Below are 18,397 nucleotides of genomic sequence, written 5' to 3'. Positions count from 1 at the left end.
AGCTTCAGGGAAGGGGCGCTGTGGACGAGGGAGTGAGAGGACCCCGCCGGCGGGCAGCACCCTGGACAGCGCCCGCGGCTGAGCGCAGCCCGGCTTCAGCACCACGGACAGGGCTCCCGGCGGCCGATTGTTCCGGCCGGGGCCCGCAGCGTGGACCGGAGGCTAAACGTGGCCCCGGAGGCTCTCACCAGGCTCCTGCGGGAGCACAACATGAGCAGGCAGGAGTTCATAGCCGCCTACGGGCTGAAGCCCCTGGTCTACATCCCCGAGCTGCCTCCCGACGCCAAGGTCATCTTCCTGGTCCTCTACCTCCTCATCTTCTTGTTGGCTCTTCTGGGCAACATCATCATCCGAAGGAAAGCCATGAGGATGGCCACCAACATCTTCATCTGCTCCCTGGCTTGCAGCGACCTGCTGGTCACTTTTTTCTGCATCCCTTTCACCCTGCTGCAGAACAACTCCTCAGAGTGGCTGGGGGGTGAGGGCTGGATTGGCAGTTCTCCCCGGTCTTGCTTCTTCAGGGTGTCCTGCTGCTCCTAGTCACCTGTCACAGCTGGCCCACAGGCTACAAACCAAAAAAACCCTGGTACATTTTGGTCAGCTCATTAGGTGAAGTGCTGGACCATACCCTTCAGTCACTTTGAGATCTCAGCCCCAAATTCAACTTCTCTTTAGGAATTGAGTGGCATTCGTTTAAAATTTGGCAGAATGATTAAAGTTCCTTCCAAATTTTAGCAAAGATGGCTCACAATGGGCTGGGAAGGACTTTCATCCAGGCAGCTGCTTTTTCAAACTGTTACAATGAAGAAAATCCTTAATTGGAGAAAAATAACCCATACTTATTGAACATAGATGTTTTTAAAATTAGTCTAGCTTGTAAAGGATCAGGCTTCTTAACCTTTAGAAAAAAAATTAAGTCTCATACACGATTTCCACACATTTTTGGTATTTTTCCCAATAGCCTGAAATCTCTCAAAGTGTATCTCATTTCATTTTCTGCAATCTTTATCTGTTTGTACTGTTCTTTGAGTCTCCTTTTGTGGTTGTGATTAGGTATCTACTGTCTGATATAGGAAAAATTGTTACTAAATGACAAAACAAGTTAAGAGTGTCCTTTTTGAAGCATTTTGACAGACGGCATTAGGATTTGATCATTTAAATTAGTTTATGTGACAGGAGGCAGTCCTGGGGCCGGTCCCAGTACCCACCCGCCCACCTGTCAAGGGCAGTCTGCTCGCCTGTCTCACCTGCCACGCCTTTGATGGAATTAATAAGTTGGTTCTACGGTAGGAGGCTGCCCATTTATGCTCTACTACTTAGGGTGAACTACATGACTCCAACCTTCCCTTATTGTGTACCACACCTCATAGGTGTTATACTACTGTCTGCCACTTCAGAGTTCCTTTGGCACTAGGGCTCTCTGCACCCCTGTAGCTATACCCCTCTGACACTAGACTTTGTGCACCTCTGGCACTAGGACTCTCTATACCCCTGTAGCTGCGCCCCTCAGGCACGTCTCTCTCTCTGTGCCTGACACTGACCTCTACCCAGATTGGGTGACCCTTTCTCCAGGTACTAATGAAGCCTCCAACCCTCACCTTATAGCCTCATCCCAGTCCTCTGGTTCAAACAAACACAAGGATAAGCCCCTAGGCTGTAACATAAATACTAAAAATAAAAATAACTCTCTGTCCCTTTAAGAGGACAACCTTCCAACTTTCAGCTAGCATGCCCTCTGTTCCGGGGTATCTGAGAAGCTGCTGGAGTTGTACTGTACTTAGGTAGTCAAACAGGCAACACCAGGTCCCAGGTAACTCCTCATACAGTGACTCCTTCCTGTGGCAGTGAGCAGAGAGCGCCTGCTAGCTACCTCCAGCCTGAGCTTTTTGTATCCATAGGGCCCTGCTGCTTTCCCAGTACCTAACTGCCTGCAGGAGGGACCCAGTTGCTCCATTAGCCTGTGCCCCAGTAACCCACAGCTGGGAAGCTTTGCTTAGCCCCCAGAGCTCCAGGTCAGGCTGCTTCAACCTTAAAGGATCAGGCACATCTTAGTGCCCTGCTACAGTGTACATCCTTAGCAACTCCCTGTACAAAAGAAATCATAGCATGCTAGGAATTTAGAGTGATACCAGAAGGGACACTTCATATGCCATTGAACAATAAGCTGTGTACATATTGCTTGACAAGCATTTAGCCACTGAATCAGCACATCAAGATCTTTGCAAATCACACCAAGGGCACAGAAAGAAAGCTTTCATTTGGCAAAGACAACATGTTTTCCTTCATTTGGCAAGGACAAAAGGAGAGCTGGCTGTACTTTAAAGAAACCTTACTGACAGCACAGGAATGAATGACCCAATGTGCCGGAAGAATAGCAATTATGGCAGAAGACCAGCTTGGCTTAGCAGGGAACTCTTCAGTGAACTAAAACACAAAAAGGAAGCTTACAGGAAGTGGAAACTTAGATTAACAACTAGGAAGGAGTATAAGAACATTGCTCAGGCATGCAGGGATGAAATCCAGAAGGCCAAAGTGCAACAGGAGTCACAGCTAGCAGGGATGTGAAGGGTAACAAGAAGGATTTCTACAAGTGTCAGCTACAACAGGAATATCAGGGAAAGGGTGGGTCCCTTACTGAATGGGGGAGGCAACCTAGTGACAGATGATGCAGAAAAGACTGAAGTACTCGATGCCTTTTTCACCACTTTTCACAGGCAAGGTCAGCTCCTAGACCACTGCACCTAGCAGGGGGTTGGACTAGATCTGAGGTCCCTTCCAACCCTCATTTTCTATGATTCTATGATAGTTCAGTCAGGTTATTGTTGCCTGCAACTGCTACTCCCACAAGTTGTAACACATTTTACCCATTGCCATACATCAAAACTCATCTCTTTGAATGCAGAGGGAAAAAACAGGATTCTCATTGGCAATCTAACTCTTTCAACTGAGATTTTTGCTAGTTAGAACAAAGGTCAAAACTCAGCACCAGTAAAATTGACATTTATCACATATATCAATCGGTACGAACACACACCACTTAGTGGATATGCCATTAGCAAAGCCAAATTCTAATTCGTTCTCGTCTGCTGTGTAACCCAGCCATGTTACACATGCCAGAAACACACAACTTGAATCTGTTTTTTTTCACCTCAAGCTCACTTACGCTCATTGTCCCCAGGGTATTTCCTCATGTTGGCCATGAGAGCATTCATCACCCAGTGGTCCACATTCATCTCTATTTGATGCTTACAATGTATTTTGCTATACAAAGGATGTGATTCCCTTCTCATTTGCACCATTGTAACATGTGCAATCCCACTGATTTCAGTTAAGTTGTTCCTGATGTATGCCAGCAGAAATGAGAGAGAATCAAACCCCAAGTGATGACTGCCATTCCACTTGTTTGGCTTCAGGAACCATTCATTGTGGGACCTCCACCTTTGCTGTTCTATCCCATTGAGAGAAGCTGAGGTTTTCTGCCTGCTCCCCTATCCCCGCACTGTGGAGCCCCCACACTGAGGCACTCTGTGCCCCAGCCAGCTGCTCCCCAGCTGTTCATTCTGTGGAAAACTGTGCTCCTAATCAAATCCGTGGATGTGCTGAAAGATATCACCATATGATTATTTTGTGTGCCTCCAAGTTTCATACTGATTGTGGACCTAACCAAATGTGTGTCGGGTTGCAAGGCTTGTTGGCATAATTAAGGACAATATCAAGGCCTTAGTGTTCCAAAGGGATTTGGCATATACAACCTGTATCAATTAGAGACTGGAGTCTTCAGTACCATTAAGAATTAATGCCTCCTGTGTGTCTGATATGTCTACAGCTCCCACTGCTAGGGTGTCTGATGACATCCAAATCTTCAATACATTGATCCTTCCAGCCCCTTTGAGGCAATGAAATGTTACTGTTCTCATTTCACAGAAGAGGAGCAGAAAGACTGTGGCCCAGATTTTCAAAAGTGGTTAAAGGGAAGGAGTTGTTCAATTTTTGGGTATCCAATTTAAGATGCTGTGACAGGCATGGAGCCACAAGGAAAGACTTACCCTGACTGGGTGAGGAGCAGAGCAGGCGAGACACCACACCAGAACAAAAGCACGGTGAAAGTGAAACCGCAGCAGGGAAAAACGCCATGCTAAAAGAAAAAGAGAAAAAGGAACAGTGGAAATGGGACGAGCTGGGGCCGTCTCCCGCGTCAACGTGGGCATGCTTTATGGCAGCGTGCCGGTGCCAATTTGCCGGTCGACCCCCTGAGACCAGGATAAAAGGCCTGGTGTAAGAGCAGCTTGGGGCACCAGAAGTGAGTTCCCTGACAGGCCCAGAGTGGCTTGGAGCAGAACAGAGCCCCATTGAAGGGACGTGGTGGCTGCCCCAGGAGAGGGCCTTCAAAGATAAACAGAGCCATACAAGACTCAGTGACTTACCTAAAGGAACACCATGGACTCTGGATATCTCCAGCCCAGATTGGATCCAGACAAGACCTGAAGGGACAAAGAGAGACGGATGTCTGAGCCATAGCAAGTATAGAGCCGAGAGAGAGAGAGAGAGAGAGAGAGAGAGAGTGATGCCAGGGAGTAAGGTAACTCGGGGTCAGGTAGACGCTTAGGCGGGACCAAGTACAGTTGGGGAAAACTTGGATGAGATAACGTCCGAATCTGACCAGCATAAATTCAGAAGACCGGAACACCAGAATCTATACTGTACCAGAACTAGCAAACAGGAAACAACATCTTTAGTTAGCATTAGGTAGGGTGTAGGGGAGGCGGAGCCCCAAGCAGGAAGAACAGCCAGGAAGATTGAAGGAAGGCATCAGGAAGGACAGGACAAACCATCTTCCTCCCAATTAAAATAATTTATTCCAGCAAGATGTGGCAGGCGAGACACCCTGGGGAACCTTCCAAGATCTGACCCAGTAACAAGCTGTCTCTTCCTCAAGCAACAGCAAAACCGTATAGACAAGACACACAGATGAATGGCATGGGAGACTACAGATGCCCAAAGGGGTCCTGATTTTCAGAGAGTGCAGCTGACCAATGCCTTTGAAAACTGGGATTCTTTGAAACTCCTCTATTTGTTGTAATTGATGGGATTGCCTCATCCTGGAGGGCCATCTCCAGTGGTGTCCCCCAGGGATCAGTGCTTGGGCCCATGCTCTTTAACATCTTTATCAATGACTTGGATGAGGGAGTGGAAAGTACATTGATTAAGTTTGCAGATGACAGCAAGCTGTGGAGTAATGTGAGCACATCTGAGGAGAGGGTAAGGATCCAGGATGACCTTGACAGACTGGTCCTATTGGCTGAATACAGTCAGATAATGTTCAATAGGGACAAGTGCTGGGTCCTTCATCTGGGTAGGAAGAATCTTCACCACAACTATACAATGGGTGGTGGTCCACTGGCTAACACTGCATCTGAAAGGGACCTGGGGGTGACAATCAACCAGAAGATCAATATGAGCCTTCAGTGCAATGAAGTCACCAGCACAGCAAACAGAACTCTGGTGTGCATGAATTGATGTGTTGTGAACAGATCTAGAGAGGTACTTCTCCTCCTCTATTCAGCATTGGTGAGGCCACAGCTCAAGTACTGTGTCCAGTTTTGGGCACCACACTTCAGGAAGGATGTGGATAAGTTGGAAAGGGTACAGAGAAGGGCCACCCATATAATTAGAGGCCTGAAAGATAGGCCCTATGAGGAGAGACTCCAGGAACTTGGTTTGTTCAGTCTGTGTAAGAGAAGACAGAGGTGATTTGATAGCCACCTACAAGTATGTCAGGGGTGAACACCAAGATCTAGGGGAGCAACTCTTCAGAAAGGCACCCCTTGGGAGGACAAGGATCAATGGGTACAAACCACCGAGGAAAAATTTAGGCTAAACATAAGGAAAAACTTCTTTTCCATAAAGGTATCTAGAATCTGGAACACACTCCTGGAAGAGATGGTGCAGTCGTCATCCTTGGAGGTGTTCAAGAGGAGGCTGGACAAGCACCTTGTTGAGCTCATTTGAGCCCAATAACCTCATGCCCATGGGAGGGGACTGGACTTGATGATCTTACAGGTCTCTCCTGGTCCTTCTATTCTGATTCTGTGATTTGGCCATCCACAACTGAAATGACCAAGGTCACTAGTTTTGAACACCTTGGCTGTCATCTCCCTGTTCCCCTTCTACAAAACACAGAAGTTGTTTCAAAGCCTGTTCACACCTTGGTCTGCAATATTTTGAAAATTTGATTTAGTCCTGTCTACACTGCTGAAACAGACACCTAAGCTCTTCTAAACCCCTCTAGCCTGCTCGCTGAATGCACACTTTACTTGTTGTGCTAACCTATACTGAAAGAGTTTCAGAACAGCTCCAGGTTTAAAATTCTTCAATAAATTGGAATTTCAAATACTTCTTTAATTTTTATTTAAATACTTTAATTTTTTTAATAGGGGGGAGGGCATTCAGAACACAGAAGGAGAGATTTAAATAATATGTGAGTTCTTTGCCTCAGTGTTCCTAAGCAAGGGGCAAGACAAGGCTCTCACTGGGATTGTAGCGAGGCAACAGCAGGGCACCAGACTACCAAGCGTAGACCCTGAGATGGTGCAGAGGCACTTGGAGGAACTGGATGCGTTTAAGTCGGCAGGCCCGGATGAGCTCCATCCAAGGGTACTGAAGGCACTGGCTGACGTCATTGCACAGCCACTGGCGGGAATATTTGAACACTCATGGTGCACAGGCCAGGTCCCAGAGGACTGGAAAAGGGCCAATGTGGTCCCCATTTTCAAGAAGGGGAGAAAGGAGGACCCAGGCAACTATAGGCCAGTCAGTCTCACCTCCATCCTTGGCAAAGTCTTTGAAAAAATTATCAAGGCTCACATTTGCAAGAGCCCGGCAGGAAAAATTATGCTGAGGGGAAACCAGCACGGGTTCGTAGCAGGTAGATCATGCCTGACTAATCTAGTCTCTTTTTATGACCAGGTTACAAAACACCTGGATGCAGGAGTAGGGGTAGATGTCGTTTACTTAGACTTCAGGAAGGCCTTTGATACGGTATCCCACTCCATACTGGTGAACAAGTTAAGAGGCTGTGACTTGGATGACTACACAGTCCGATGGGTGGCGAATTGGCTAGAGGGTTGCACCCAGAGTCGTAGTGGATGGGTCGGTATCGACCTGGAAGGGTGTGGGCAGTGGGGTCCCGCAGGGCTCTGTCCTTGGACCGATACTCTTCAATGTCTTCATCAGCGACTTGGACGAGGGAGTGAAGTGTACTCTGTCCAAGTTTGCGGATGACACAAAACTGTAGGGAGAAGTGGACACGCCGGAGGGCAGGGAACAACTACAGGCAGACCTGGACAGGTTGGACGTATGGGCAAAAAACAACAGAATGCAATTCAACAAGGAGAAATGCAAAGTGCTGCACCTAGGGAGGAAAAATGTCCAGCATACCTACTGCCTAGAAAGTGACCTGCTTGGAGGCATGGAAGCGGAAAGGGATCTTGGAGTCCTAGTGGACTCAAAGATGAACATGGGATCTTGGGAAAAGGGATCTTGGAGTCCTAGTGGACTCGAAGATGAACATGAGTCGTCAGTGTGACAAAGTCATCAGAAAAGCTAACGGCACTTTATCGTGCATCAACAGATGCATGATGAACAGAACCAAGGAGGTGATAATTCCCCTCTATCGGGCGCTGGTCAGACCACAGTTGGAATACTGCATGCAATTTTGGGCGCTGCACTTCAAGAGGGATGTGGAGAACCTGGAGAGGGTCCAGAGAAGGGCCACACGTATGGTTAAGGGCTTGCAAGCCAAGCCCTACGAGGAAAGACTAGGGCACCTGGACCTCTTCAGCCTCCACAAGAGAAGGTTGAGAGGCGACCTTGTGGCTGCCTATAAGTTCATCTTGGGGGCACAGAAGGGAATTGGTGAGGTTTTACTCACCAAGGCGCCCCTGGGGGTTACAAGAAATAATGGCCACAAGCTAGCAGAGAGCAGATTTAGACTGGACATTAGGAAGAACTTCTTCACAGTTCGAGTGGCCAAGGTCTGGAACGGGCTCCCAAGGGAGGTGGTGCTCTCCCCTGCCCTGGGGGTCTTCAAGAGGAGGTTGGATATGCATCTAGCTGGGGTCATCTAAACCCAGCACTCTTTCCTGCCTATGCAGGGGGTCAGACTCGATGATCTATTGAGGTCCCTTCCGACCCTAACATCTATGCTACCCAAATTACACAAGTTTTACAATTAAATCCCTAATAGCTTTTTCAATACATTCAGTGGGCCCAGTTCCACTCTCATTTACATCAAATTTACATCGGTGTCATACCAATTTTAGTGCAGCTGTTGCTAATTAGCTACCATTGAATTTAGCCCTGCCTCTGTATGACTGCTTCTGAGCTCTGCAGCATTACAAAAGCAGAAGCAAGAAATTTTCTCAAATCAATGACAATTCTTATTTTTGAGTCCAAGGCATCATCAGATAAATCCCTGACTCAGCAATGCAAATAATCTCTTTTCCCCAAGCCTGCCCTTTTCCCCCACAAACTGATCTCCACTTACCATTGATTACTTCCCACTTTTATCCTCATATGGTGGAAAAGCCTGGGCAAAGGAAACTCTATCTATCAGGTATCCATATCAGTATTTATCATGGCTGATTCATGCAGCCCCTTTCTTGCTGTGATACTAAGATGAAAAAAGAATAGTATATTTCATGAAGGCACTGAACTTTGGCTTCATGAAATAGACTAATCAACAGTCCTAAATTTAGCTCAGACTCTTCTGTCTTTGCAGGATGGTTTCACATTTTTTTGCACAAAACAGGGAGGACAGAATCTGGGGGCAAGCCTGAATGCTTGCTTAGAATGACTAACTAGAATAATGAGAAGCTAGTGTCCTATGGTGAAAGGGGACATGTTATAGAAGGATGCCTCCAGCAGAGATTCTTAGGAGGGAGACAAGCACAGCCCCAAAAGAGATACTAAAGGGAACATACAGAGAATCTTCCAGGACCTTGCTTTGAGTTGTGAAGTACTATTGACTTGGCTCTACTCAAAGTTCAATATTCAATCCGATTTCCTCATTCTATTTCAAGTGATAACTTCTGGGGGGTCTTGAATTGCATTTAATTTCATTCAGAGAAAATGCAATTGGTTAAATATTAACTTCTTATTCTGCAAAGGATTAATTTATTCTGACAACAAGCGAAGAATTCCCTGTAAATAGACATAAAGCGCCACACAGATCCTGCTGCGTCATGAGTAAGGCAAAGAAAAATAATCCCAAATTGCTCCTAGAATCACAAGGTTTTGGTTATTTTGATCAATCTCATTCTAATTGGTTCCTTTGGCAAAAGCAAACACTAAAAATGCTCAAGATTAATATTAAACTATTTACATTTAAAAAATAACTATTTCCCTTTTTCTTTAAAAAGGATTTGTATGGACCATCACATTCATTGCTGGCTCACCCATGCTGTATGTTCAGAAATGCCACTTACCTAGTCACAAAAAAGAATGCCTTGTCAAAAAATGTCATGCTGTGATATTGTTAAAAGCCATGGATCTTTGTGCCATACTTCAACAGCTTGAGTCTCAGATTCTTTGTCTGAGATCCTGCCACTGGGACTACATCTAACATTTTCATATGATGGAGCAATGGTACATCAGGGAAGACTCAAGTGAACTTTATAGAGTTGGGCACCACTTGCAACAAAGCAGTTTGGACACAAACTTCAGCTGCCAAGTAATTACCTAGAGATGCAGCCAAGCTAGTGCAGCCATGCACTGAATCCCATGTTGTCATTGGTACCCAAGCCAGCTGGTTTAGAGCTAGCTAAGGCAGTATCTACCCATGCTGCATTCGCATCGTCTGATTACAGCTCAGCTCCAGCAGTCCAAGTGTATGAAAATGCCATCCCAGTACTCAGCACCAATAGCACTGGTGTTAAGTAAAAGGCTTCAGTTCTGTTCTCAGGCCATCTCTGCATGTGTGTAACTCTACTCTTGTTAACTTACTCCTGATTTCCTGACTTGTATAAATGAGAAGAGAATCAGATCCACAATGATTGGAACTATTTCCCAGGAAGTGGCATCAAGTAGATAAAGAAGAATGCCCCTGCTGCTGTAAGTTAATTGGAGCCCCTGTGTCCAGAGCAGTCAGAGACTGCTTTGTCTTTCCCTCCTCTTCAGTTTGTCAATATAGGAGAGGGCACTGAGCAACATGTGCGTCACAACCAGCAGAAGTCATTTGCTTTATACTGCCTGCACTTGTAATTCTGCTGTGTAGGGTATTCAGCACAGTTCAAACAATGGGCCAGGTTGACCATGGCCATAAATCAACATAACTCTATTGATTTAAAGGAGCAACAACGATCTATACTGCCTGGTAATTGGGCCTCTAAAATCTGTTTTTTTAGTGCAAGTCTGGAAAAACGCCAGTGATTTACTCCAGCATAACTAAGATCAGAGATTGATCCAAAGCCCTTAAAATATTATTTCAAATTGCAAGTTCATAAAGCTAATTATTTTTCATGTAGATTATTAACTAGGCAGCGGAGATGTGTGTGACCTGGACAGTGTTAGATTACTTACACAGCAGAGTGGAATAAAAAAATCCCCTTTCCAGCTATATATGTAGGACCAGATTGTTACCTGTATAAAATGGAGTCGCTTCACTGAAGTCATCCTCCCTTTCAAGCTCAAATTGATGACCCTTTTAAATTTTACATTAGCTGACATTCTGGCCTAGAGCATTAAAATATTACTCAGCACTGATATCTCATTTTTCATCTTCAAGGCCTTTGCAAAGGGAAACTAATTGCATAATCATTTAACTGCTGATTATTAACTGTTATTAACTGTTATTAACTAAAAATAACCAGAAGAATGTTACCAATCTGTGTGCTTATTTAAATGCCTTGATGCCTGGGACATTTAAAAAGGTATTTACCTTTTTTTCTAGTCACTGTATTTAATGACATACAACAAAGGGGCTGAAATAAGTAATTAACTCTTCTCCGCTTCTCTACCAGAGTTTGCATTGTTCTGACTTCTCAAATTCTGGCAATTAGGGGCTTCCTTATCTAAGATGCGTTAACTGGTATAGCAATTGACTTATAAACCAAACCACTGATTTTCTGTTTTAAACGATTGTCAGCCTATTCTGAGTGACAGGCTGTAACAAGTGGGCATCCTGGGGCTGGTCTAAATGTAGGCCCACCCACTTGCTTAACTACCTGCCTAACTCGTTTGCTGTGCCTTGATGATAATTATGATTAGAAGATGTTAATCAGGTGGGAGGCTGCCCGTTTACTTGCCCTGATGACAAGAGCCTACGTACATGACTCCAACCATCCCTTACCATGTCCCATGCCTCACAGATGTTCCTCCAGTGCTTCACACTGAGACCCGAGCTCCAGAGTTTCACATGGGACTCATTCCCCACTGGAACTCGTGGTCCCAGTGCCTTCACATGGGGCTCCAACCTCCCAGCAACTCTGGGATCAGGGCTCCCCTGCCCTCTCTGGGCTATAATCCCCTCTCCTTATCCCCTCACCTCAGGAGCTTCTCTTATAGCTCCCAGAAGGCTTAGAGCACCACCCCCCTGAAGCCTCATTCCTAGTTCCTTACTGCAACCTCAGAGCTTGACTATGATTCTGGGAGCTGCCTCAGTTCTCTCCACCTGACCTGGGCCCTGCCTCAGAATTCACAGTGAGTCTAGGCTTGGTTTTACTACCCGCCAGGGATGAAGGGGCTGGGGTTATAAGGCGCCCTATACTCGCCTTTCATTGGGGAGGCAACTGGCTTGGTATTTGCAGGGAACACCCCGCAACAGGCAGCCCCACCAGACCATCCCTCCCCAGCAGGTTGCAGTTTTCTGTCATACCCAGGACAGGAGCCTTCTGCCATCCCCATAGCTCGTGCCCTTACCTCCAAGGTGTTCTGAGCAGCAGTTCAGCTGGTGGTGTCTCTCTAGCTACTGGCAGCAGAATGCTGGCCTTGCTGCTCAGGGCCCAGCCCTTATAAGGAACAGCTGGACCCTGTTCCCCAATCAGGCAGCCCTGCCTAATTGGAATTGTAGCCAGCTGTAGGTTGGTTTGCTGCTGCTCATGCCCCTATAAGTAACAGAGCACACCCTGTGCTCTTTTACACAGGCCTACCCAAGTTTTATCTCACAAAGACTGTACACCAAACAGAAACCAGCAATGCACATTACATAAGTAGAAGCAGGCAAAGAGCAGGCAAAACTAGGATATTTCTCTATTCTTGTAATATGCAAGAAATATGAACCATCATGAGTAAAGGACTGGGGGTCTATTCCTGGGCTCTGTTCCCACTTCTTTTCCCGACTTGTGTAAGCTTGAGCTAATCATTAACCTGGAACTAATCTGAGGGTAGCAAAAAGTTGCCTTAAAGGAAACAAAGTCTTAATTTGTCTAGCTTTTCAAAAAGATAGAGAGAAATGTCTTGGGTATAGTGCATAATTACCTTGGAAGGGAAAAAAACGTGCATACTAAAGAGGTCTTTAACCACAGGAAAAAACAAGAACAATAACTAACAACTTGAGTTTAAAGGCAGATGCATTTAAACTGGGAATGAAATGCACATTTTTAAACAGTGAGAATGATTAACTACCAGAAAGAAACTGCTATTGGGGTTGGTGGATTCTCCATCTCCAGAAATCTCTCTTGCTAGCAGATATTCACATAAGCTATTGAGCCGCATAGAGGGGAAACTACGTGAAATTCTACTGATGGCAATACAGAGAAACTCACGTTAGATGGTTTATGCAGCTCTTCTGGCCTTAATACCCCTGACTCCAGGCTCATGAGACAATCTGTCAGAATACAGGGTTGAAATTCCACATTTTTAAGCCTAAGATTTTTAAGCCATTTTTAACCCTAAAATTTACTCCTTAACTCCACATTAACTTTCTCCTTTTTTACTGTTATTAGGTGTTTCAAGGTAAAAGGAGGCATCAGTGTAAGATCATCATTTTTGCTTACATTAATGGTGATTTCCCTTGAGACTATTTTCCAGTCCCTATCTGATATGGACTGAAAATTGCACTTAAGTTTCTAAAATAGTACCTTTTCCTTTGGTTCAGGTGAAGTATGACTTTCTCTATAACCAGCACCACGTCTGTTGTTTGGAGTCCTGGCACAGCATTGAGCTGCATAGAGTCTATGCCATCTTTATCCTGGTCGCCTTGTTTCTGGTCCCACTCACTGCCATGCTGCTGCTCTACTCCAGGATTGGGTATGAACTATGGATCAAGAAATGGATTGGAGACTCATCAGTACTAAATACCATGAAATGGCTAAAATAACAAGGTGGGTAACTGCCTTTCTCCTTAAACTTACTCCTTAGAATGACTGATACAAGATGTCAAAGAAGAAGTCACAGATTAAGTACATCAGTATGATCTGGGAGGAAATGCTGTTCAGTTCATTACTCTGCCACTGACTCACAGTAGCACCTCAGACAAGTCTTGGAAGGTCTGATCCAACACATGTACTGATGTCACTGGAAGACTTCAGCCAGTGCTAGAGCACACTTTTACTTTACTGTTATTTGTATTGTGGCAATGTACTCTGGATAGAGCAGGGTGCTATACCAATACCAGGAGGGAGTGTGGAGGCGGGGGGAAGAATTGATTCCTTTCCCCAAATCTTACACCTATGTAAGTTCTTTGTGCCTCAGTCTTTCCATCTGTCTAACATGTTCATAGTTCACATGACTGCTGGGAAGCTTAAATCAATAGATGTGTCCTAGAATATACATTCCAGTTCATATTATGCCTGTGAAATTTTTCCACTGCATCAGATTCCTATTCCCACACTTTCCCCCAGAAGCAATGCTCAAACTAAGTGGCATGAAAGCCATAGAGCCAAGTTCAGAAAGCACAGCCTGTCCTTAGTGTGTCACAAGTGCAAGAGCAGCTTTATCAGCTCCCCCTCAAGAAACACAGCCAGTAGCCATGAGCTGCTGGGAGGAAGGTTGCAGGGTCACAAGAAGAAAGGAGCCAGAGCTTGGCTGAGCAACTTAGTTAAGGTCCAAGTAAACATCTGGAACTTGATTTTTCTATCACAATCATGGGATACCTCCAGACTTACTCTAGGGTTAGTGAGAACAGAATCAGGTCCTTAGGCTTTCTATGCATATCAGACTAGAAACAAACTGACTAACTTTATAGCTTAATCCAACTATTCTGGAAAATAGTTGGCCATCTATAAACCCTGATGGCAAATGAATGAAGGTTAAACAGGCTTTTAGGATAGCTATGAAATGGTAGGGAAGTGATAGGGATTTGCCATGCTAGACTTTGCCATTGTCACCCAGAGAGGCTGGTGGGAGCTGCTTCCAGTAACTAGCAGCTGAGTTCCACAGGGTAATTCTTCATTGTGTAGAAGAAAGTGGATTTTTTAATCATTCTTTAAAAAAAAAAGTCCACCTTTTGATTTTATTTCTTGTTCTTGAATCAGATCACCCTATGAGTGCTTCAGCCCTCTGAACATCCAGGTGCATGTTGCAATCAAATGTTGAATATTCTCTCTTACTCTCTACTGTAAATGTCACCTTATCAGTTCACTTATTCTTTTGAACTGCTTCCTCCAGGAAGAAGAAACGAGCTGTAATGATGATGATGATGATGATGATTGTAGTGCTGTTCTTCGCTGCATGTTGGGCACCTTTTCATGTTGTCCACATGTTGTTTGAGTACAGTGAGTAGATTTGAACTGCAATGTCAAAAAGAGTGTGTAACATTTCCAGTATTGTTTTTTAGACATAGGTTTGAATTAAAGGCCTAAATTCCAACAGTCTTCACCTCTTTGGTGACAGGGAGGGAAGGGGTTAGAATCTAAATCCATTTACAAATGTTAACAGTTTATTTTTAAAAAGCTGGACCAAAAACACAATGTAAGCAACCACAAGTAGACATACAAACCACATCCAAATACTGTGGCTCAGTTCCCATTTTGGATAATAAGGGAGCTCCCACAATCGCTGCTGTGACAAAGGATTAAATCCACCATTTCAACCCACTTCTCCAGCAAAACTCAACTTATGTGCTAAATGCAACAGCCCAAAAAGCGATGAACTATTTCTGATCTCAGGTCAACAAATGGAACAAGTGGATCTGTTCTGATGTGACTTGAGATTTAAATACGGCCCAATAAATTTACAAGTGACCTAACAGAGCTGGGCCACCTTTTTTAGGGGCTAAGAAAAATGTAGCCTAACATTTACAATATGTCTCTCCCCCCATGCAGAGAAGAGTGCCCAACCTCTTTCTCCCTAATAAGGCTGAAAATTCCCAGAGATTAACAGACATACCAAGAGGCAGCCCAGCCTCACTCCAGCAGAGACAGTGGATCAGTTAAGCTGATGGGTACAACATATGCACAGGAAAATTCCCTGAAAATGTGCTGCCAGCTACTCAGCAGGTTCTCACTTGCATACCAATGACAATAAATGCTACCATGTGTCCTGACTACACAATAGTCATTCCATGTCAGAAACACAGAATGTCTCCGTAGGTCTGAAATGAAGTATTCAGTCAGTTCAGGTGTTTCCTCACAACTGCACTTTTTAAGTGGGGTGGAAAGTGGACTAGGCCAGAGCCTAGAAGTGAGGGGTTCTCCTACCTTCTACTACCAGATCTGATGCTACTGCATAGCCTTAGTCAAATTATATAACACCCATGTCTCAGTTTCCCCATTTGTAACACACGGTGATAGCGTTTGCTTCCAATGAGTGGGTGTTGTGGGGGGTTAGCCAGCGTGGTATTAGCTGTAGCAACACAACATACATACACTCCTGAAGTCCCAGTTTGAGTGATTCAGAGGGACTTAAGCAAAGCACTGGCTTTGTGCTGGGGACTTGCTCCAAATTTTCTGTGATAAATTTTAACTGTTTGCTTTTTTTTCATTTAAAATTTTCCTGCCAGGTTACTTTTTCTAACCAGTACTAGTAAAAAAGTGCTTAACATCATAGATCTGTAGGCACATGCAGCAGCGGTGATGGAGGCAAGAATTAAGACTAGGATGCAATGGAGGTATACGCTACCCTCTGGGAAAGAACGAAGTGGAGAGATACTGCAGAGCTATGCACAGATTATATATGCTACAGGAAAAGTCTGCCTCACGAAAGACAAAATTCACAACCACTTAGGTACCTTTTAAGCTGTAGGATGTGGAGAAATTGGAGCTGGCCCTGAATGATCATGCAGAAGACTGGAAAGGAAATGAGTGTTGAATAAACTCAGGGACTGTATAAGGACATAAAAGGAAACATGGTGCGGATATTACAGTTCTTAGGCTGGTTATTTTCTAATCCATGCCCTTGCTCCGCAGATAACCTAGAGGAAGAATATGATGATGTCACTGTCAAGATGATCTTCGCCATTGTCCAAGCTGTTGGGTTCAACTCTTTCAACAACCCTGTCGTTTACACCTTTATGAATGAGAACTTTGAAAAGAGCTTCTTGGCCATTCTCTTCTGCCATTTTCAGAACGCTGAGCCAGCTGATAAACAGGAGAGCCAGAAGTCAGAGAGGCACAGTATGCAACCGTCACATGGTGCCAGCAGGAAAGAAGACAGAAGCATGCAGAGCCACCTGAGTGCAGACAACCTGGAACTGAGACTCTGAGCAGGTTGCATCCACAAAGCTAGAATCAGTGCATTCATCAGCAATTGTCACCTACCCGATGGGGAGCACCAATGAGATCATGCTACCCAGCGGACAGTCTGCATGATTGCCATGACAGCACGAACCAAAATACAATGGGCTTCACTTTGAGAGACTAACTTCCATCTTAATAAGAACAAACTCCACTCACTGCTTTACTATTCTTAGTGTTCTGCTTCTTCTTTGCTTTCCAGATATCATTCTGATTCCCTTATGCCTGACACTGCATCAACGTGTTGAGTAAGGGACAGCTTGGTGCACCAGACAACCTTCAGAGTAGACAAGGCTGCCAATTTTCCAAGTGCTGGGGTCTGAAAAAAGATGGAAAGTCCTTCCTATTTTATATTATACCTTTGAGTGGACAATTCCATCCAGTCCCAAAGAAACCTGGCTGAAAGAGATCAGGGGTTGAGCCTTTTAGATGTTGGGCTTCATCAGATCTTTATCTATAGGGGCTATTGAGAGTGTTCAGAACCTTGCAGGGTCTGCCCTCCAAGTAAATTAGACCATGGAAATGCACACTCATGGGAAGTTACATCTGTGAATCATATTTTCTCACTTGCCCCAAAGTGGGATAGGTCTGAGGCAGTTAGAAAACATGCTCTATTCAGAAGGGCTCAGAAATCCATGTTGACAACAGTTCTTTGCTAAGAAGGTCTTGGGCTACATGGAGCCTGATTCTGGTGTCAAACTGATGTTTAACAGCTAGGCAGGAAACAAACATGACATCCCTAGAGAATTCGAGGCCCCCACTTTTGACTAGATTAAATATTTTTTTCAGTTATAGTGAAAGGTTTCATTCTGAAATGATTTTTAAAAATAAATTACTTTTTTATAATGAAACAGTTTCAAGACATAAAAGGTGCCAGAACCAGACACAGAAGAAAGTTCAGAAACTGTTCATTTTTTTTTAATTGGAAGGTTTGTCAAAACCGATCCTTTTCCCCTACAAAATACATTGTTGGAAAATGCCCAACAAGCTTGACCAACACAACCTCTTTGACTTCAATGAAGTCATTCCTGATTTATACCAAAGCAAAAGCACCATAAGACTCCCCCCTTGATTTCAGCTGACAGAGGTTGTTCTGCAAAAGTGGGAACTAGCACCAGCTTTTGAACACAGTACAGATGCTACTCTTCTAAACTTCAGAATATAACGCATCCTGCTGCTGCAGTTGCCCGCATACTGTTTCTCCAACAATAAACCAGTCTAGCGATATCATGCCGTAAGTACTAGTTTGAAGTGAGGTTGTAATGTATTGAGACATTTGCCCCCGTTTGAAAACTTGCTACAGTTTAGGCCTGTTATTGCTCTAAGACTAGGAGCTTTTTCCTTCCCTTATGAGTTAAAGCATCTGAAATGTTACCATGAACTGCCCCAAAAGTAAAAATGTACCCACTTCCCCCAGGGCCTTTTGTTCAGTCTCTCTCTTTTCTCAATTCTATGTCAGTTTTACATTTGGAGAATAAAGTATTAACTCAAAACACCTGTGCCATCGCACAGAACACTGCATTTATAAAGGTCAAAGCATGTGATTACTGTCATTTCCCTGACCTTACAGTTGGGGGAGGATGTGGAAGAAAAGGGCACATTTCTTCCATTTCTAATGGCTGTCAAGGAATCATCCTTTATCAATTAACTTTTAAAAAGGACAAAGCTATCAAATGTAACAGAGGTGTAACAGAGAGCCCCAGGCTGTCTAGTCCTTTAAGAGAGAA

The 18,397-nt window shown here is 44.6% G+C and overlaps 1 pseudogene; it reads left to right on the top strand.

Annotated features, from left to right (window-relative positions):
* The window catches only part of LOC102571134 (pyroglutamylated RF-amide peptide receptor-like), a 40,562-nt pseudogene extending 22,397 nt beyond the window's left edge, over window positions 1-18,165 (top strand).
* Window positions 18,166-18,397: the final 232 nt, after the last annotated feature.

Source organism: Alligator mississippiensis, chromosome 7 (assembly GCF_030867095.1).
Source record: "Alligator mississippiensis isolate rAllMis1 chromosome 7, rAllMis1, whole genome shotgun sequence".
Classification (NCBI taxonomy): domain Eukaryota; kingdom Metazoa; phylum Chordata; order Crocodylia; family Alligatoridae; genus Alligator; species Alligator mississippiensis.
This window is presented reverse-complemented; position numbering and strand designations above follow the sequence as displayed.